Source organism: Muntiacus reevesi, chromosome 9 (genome assembly GCF_963930625.1).
Source record: "Muntiacus reevesi chromosome 9, mMunRee1.1, whole genome shotgun sequence".
NCBI classification, from domain to species: domain Eukaryota; kingdom Metazoa; phylum Chordata; class Mammalia; order Artiodactyla; family Cervidae; genus Muntiacus; species Muntiacus reevesi.
The window spans coordinates 9,731,662-9,737,198 of NC_089257.1; the positions used below are offsets into that span (position 1 = coordinate 9,731,662).

At 40.3% G+C, this 5,537-nt stretch overlaps 1 pseudogene; it reads left to right on the forward strand.

Annotated features, from left to right (window-relative positions):
- The first annotated feature begins 433 nt into the window (after positions 1-433).
- On the forward strand, positions 434-4,419 carry LOC136175532 (olfactory receptor 8U9-like; annotated as a pseudogene).
- The last annotated feature ends 1,118 nt before the right edge of the window (positions 4,420-5,537 follow it).

Sequence of the window (5,537 nt, forward strand, 5' to 3'; positions counted from 1 at the left end):
AAAAATTAAAAAAATGTGAATAAGGCTTTTTTTTTTTCCCCCTTCTGGTCTAGTCTACTGTGTTTTCTTTCAGAATCTAAGTAGTATTTGGAAATTAATAATTCTCAACATATATTCTTGAATGAGGGAATGAGTGGACTGAAATAGGCTCCTAAAGCAGCAGCAGTTAGACATAATCAAGACAAACACTAAGGATAGGATGTGCACAGTCTTGGGTATAGATCAGAGTGGGAGGTGTAGCCTACCTAGATCTGTTTATCGATAAGTTGCTTATCTGTGTTTGTGAAAATGGTGATGGTGGGGATGGGCTAGATTATAGTTTTCAATATTGTGCTTGTAACGGCCTCATATAATGAACTCAGTTTTTAGACTCTTGGCCTGTATAATTTGGACAAAATAAAATAGAACAGATTACAATACAACACAAAGGACCATGCAAGGTAAGCAATGCCAGGCAATGAATATTATTCTAGATGTAATTGTTAGCTCTACATCATAATGTAAAAGGTATTTATTTCTGTGATTTGTAGTCAAAAAGTTTAAGTCGGAAAGCTAGTAGTCTAGAGAAGTGGCTTGGTCTGGGCAGTTCTATGAGCAAAAACATTATTTTGTCTCTTTTCCTTTCCTTTTTTTATTTACTAAAAAATTATATTTGCTGTTTAAAATGCAAATTATTTTCATTTCTTTTGATCATGTAAATTCCTGCTTTAGAGATAAAAATGTGCAATATTATAGCAAAATATCTGGAAATCATTTGCTTCTTACAATAGATCTAATAAGATATACTATAGTGATAGCATAATAATAAGGTGTAGACTCAAGTCAGAAACACACAGATTTGAAGCACAACTAATCATATTCAGACCAGCCTGCTGACGTTGTTTGGGAAGCTTGTTTTGATCTACTCTTCTTCATATGCAGAGTGAGCATAATGATATGATTTTAGGTTTAAAGTTTTGGTAAAACAAATGAAGTAAATAAATTCTTCATTGTAGCTTCCATACTTACCTATTTTTAGTATTGGCATTATTAACATAACTATGAAGAGAGTCTGTAATTGATAGTGATCTTTTAGTGATAAATTATTAAAGGAAAACATAATGCGGAACTATGTTTCTGCCAGCCTTGGAATAGCATGGAGTTCTGTCTGCACAGGTGCAATGACAGATACATCAAAGACAAGTGCCACTGCAGAATATTTCCTTAATGCTATTAGTGCTAACAGCTTCTCAATAAAAACATAATAGCCATGGACTTCCAGTGGTTAAGACTTTGCCTTTCAATGCAGGGAGTACGGGAACCCAGAGAGCGCTAGTGGTAAGGAATCTACCTGCCAATGAAGGAGACTCAAGAGAAGCGGGTTGTGTCCCTGGGTTGGGAAGATCCCCTGGAGGAGGAAATAGCAATCCCCTCCAGTATTCTCGCCGGGAGAATCACATGGATAGAGGAGACTGGCAGGCTTCAGATAGTCCACTGGATCACAAAGATTCAGACATGACTGAGAGTCTGAGCAATAACTGGATACAATGATATAGAACAGATTAATTAGGTAAGATACCACTTGACTCGAGGCCAAAAAAAAAAAAAACATAAACATAAAGCAGAAGCAATACTGTAGCGAATTCACCAAAGATTTTAAAGAATGGCTGAACATTTTAATAAGTCAGATTAAAGTTGCAAATAGCTCAATGTTCAGGAACTTTCAACAGAAACCAGGCTGTTCCACAGCTCCCATTTCTGTATAAACAATGAATCCAGGAGAAGAGAGCTATGCCTGTCCCACATTTATCTGTTTCTACTCTCCATCACATGCAAAGAGTTGACTCATTGGAAAAGACCCTGATGCTGGGAGGGACTGGGGGCAGGAGGAGAAGGGGATGACAGAGGATGAGATGCCTGGATGGCATCACCGACTTGATGGACATGAGTTTGAGTAAACTCCTGGAGTTGGAGATGGACAAGGAGGCCTGGTGTGCTGAGATTCATGGGGTCGCAAAGAGTCGGATAGGACTGACTGAACTGAACTGAACTGAGCTCTCTATCCCATTCCTAGAATCCCTGTATGCTAACTATATGTTAGCATTACATCTCCTTCAGTTCAGTTCAGTTCAGTCGCTCAGTTGTGTCCGACTCTTTGCGACCCCATGAATCTCAGCACGCCAGCCCTCCCTGTCCATCACAAACTCTCGGAGTTCACTCAGACTCATGTCCATCGAGTCGGTGATGCCATCCAGGCATCTCATCCTCTACCGTCCCCTTCTTCTCCTGCCCCCAATCCCTCCCAGCATCAGGGTCTTTTCCAATGAGTCAACTCTTCTCATGAGGTAGCCAAAGTATTGGAGTTTAACCTTCAGCATCAGTCCTTCCAATGAACACCCAGGACTGATTTCCTTCAGGATGGACTGGTTGGATCTCCTTGCAATCCAAGGGACTCTCAAGAGTCTTCTCTAACACCATAGTTCAAAATCATCAATTTTTTGGCACTCAGCTTTCTTCACAGTCCAACTCTCACATCCATACATGACCACTAGAAAAACCATAGCCTTGACCAGACAGACATTTGTTGGCAAACTAATGTCTCTGCTTTTTAATATGCTGTCTAGGTTGGTCATAACTTTCCTTCCAAGGACTAAGCCTCTTTTAATTTCATGGGTGCAGTCATCATCCACAGTGATTTTGGAGCCCAAAAAAATAAAGTCTGACAATGCTTCCACTGTTTCCCCATCTATTTCCCATGAGGTGATGGGACCAGATGCCATGATCTTAGTTTTCTGAATGCTAAGCTTTAAGCCAACTTTTTCACTCTCCTCTTTCACTTTCATCAAGAGGCTTTTCAGTTCCTCTTCACTCTCTGCCATAAGGGTGGTGTCATCTGCATATCTGAGGTTATTGATATTTCTCTCGGCAATCTTGATTCCAGCTTGTGCTTCCTCCAGCCCAGCGTTTCTCATGATGTACTCTGCATATAAGTTAAATAAGCATGGTGACAATATACAGCCTTGATGTACTCCTTTTCCTATTTGGAACCAGTCTGTTGTTCCATGTCCAGTTCTAACTCTTGCTTCCTGACCTGCATACAGGTTTCTCAAGAGGCAGGTCAGGTGGTCTGGTATTCCCATCTCTTTCAGAATTTTCGACGGATAGTGATCCACACAGTCAAAGGCTTTGGTGTAGTCCATAAAGCAGATGTAGATGTTTTTCTGGAACTCTCTTGCTTTTTCGATGATCAAGTGGATGTTGGCAATTTGAAATCTGGTTCCTCTGCCTTTTCTAAAACCAGCTTGAACATCTGGAAGTTCTCAGTTCACGTATTGCTGAAGCCTGTCTTGGAGAATTCTGAGCATTACATCTCCTTACAAGATATCAAAGCATAAAAATACCACTTATATATTGGCAACTTGAATTTAACTCTTTTTTTCCTACTTCCTCATGCAGATGTCTGGAAGAGATATGCACAAATCAACTGCACTCAGGTAAAGGAGTTTATTCTCGTGGGCCTCACGGATCAAGGAGTTGAAGATGCCCCTCTTTGTCCTGTTCTTATCCATCTACCTCTTCACAGTAGCAGGCAACCTGGGTCTGATCCTAGTCATCAGAACAGATTCAAGACTCCACACGCCAATGTACTTCTTCCTCAGTAACCTGGCTTTTGTTGATTTCTGTTATGCTTCTGTCGTTACACCCAAAATGCTTGGAACTTTCTTGTATGAGCCAAATGTTATTTCTTTCAACTCATGTGCTGCCCAGTTAGGCTGTTTCCTCACCTTCATGGGATCCGAGTGCTTGCTGCTGGCTTCCATGGCCTACGATCGATACGTAGCCGTTTGTAGCCCTCTCCTCTATATGGCCTCAATGTCCCAAGGAGTCTGTATTCGGCTCGTAGCTGTCCCCTACAGCTATGGCTTTCTCATGGCGCTGTTTCACACCATCTTCACTTTTCGTCTCTCCTATTGCCACTCGAATACCATCAACCATTTCTACTGTGACGACATGCCTCTTCTCAGGCTCACTTGCTCAGATACACGTTCCAAACAGCGATGGATTTTGGCCTGTGCTGGTGTTACTTTCATCTCCTCTGTTCTGATTGTCTTTATCTCCTACATGTTTATTATTTCTACCATCCTGAGAATGCGCTCAGCTGAGGGAAGACGCAAAGCCTTCTCCACATGTAGCTCCCACATGCTTGCAGTCACCATATTCTACAGGACCCTCATCTTTATGTACTTACAACCAAGTTCTCAGCATTCTCTTGACACAGATAAGATGGCCTCTGTCTTCTATACAGTGATCATTCCCATGTTGAACCCTGTAATTTACAGCCTCAGAAATAAGGATGTAAAAAATGCCCTGAAAAAAGTCATCACCAATAAAAACCAAGCTCTGTGTTCACGAAATCTAAAAAATGATTTGAATAAATGAAAGTGGACTTTCTCTCATGGTACATTTTTTTTTTTTTTTAGTTAACTATCAAAAACTAGTCAAATGACTTGACTTTATTTGGTGTTCAATAAAGATTTCTTCAAACTAAAATAAATTCATTCTCTGAATTCTTTGTAATCAAACGACTTAGAATTGTTAACTTATATGTAGAAAGTATCATAGAAACTTACACGCCATTTCTCAAATTTTATATATGCATATATATATTTACACATAAAAGTATATATATTTATATATTTATAAAAATTCATTTCATCTGATATCAACATAACTAGATATAGGCCAAAGGTAGACAAAACTGAGTTCCCTTTAATACTCACTTTAAAATTATAAGAATGCTTTAATAATGTCTCTTAGAATGCTTTTGTAATATAGTCTGAATTAAACACTAATTAGAGACAACTGTATATCAGTGATTTCAGTCTGAATTGGTTTTTCACCCAGGGGCTATTTGACAATGCCTGGAAATATTATTGATTTTCTCCATGACAAGGTGGTGTAAACGAGTAGCCTTGCTATGTAGACAGCCAAGGGTGTGGATGTGTTAGTCACTCAGTCGTGTCCGACTCTTTGTGACCCCATGGACCATAACCTCCCAGGCTTCTCCGTCCATGGAATTCTCCAGGCAAGAATATTGAAGTGGGTTGCCATCTCCTGCTCCAAGGGTGTGGATGCTGCTACATAAACTATATTGGACATGAAAAATCCGTCACACACAAAGCAATTATACTAAGTTTCAGTGCTTCAATTATGCTAAGTTGCAATGCTGAGAAAGTCTGCCCTCAACAATTGTTTCCTAAGAACCACAGACTTCATCCTGGTCAGACTGGTGAATGGCGTTACTAACGCCTCCTGCGTGCTTGGTGTGGTGAGGGGTGCTACTCTCTAGCTACAGTATCCAGGCTTCTCACTGTGTGACTTCTCTTGTTACAGAGTTCTGGCTCCTGAGTGCAGTATCAGAAGCTGTAATGCACAGACATAGTTGCCTTGAGGCATGTGGAATCTTCCTGGAACAGAGATTGAACCCATGTCTCCTGCATTCACAGTGGCAAAAACTGAGTAAAAATTGTGTCTCATTTAGGCAGCCAATAGTTGGA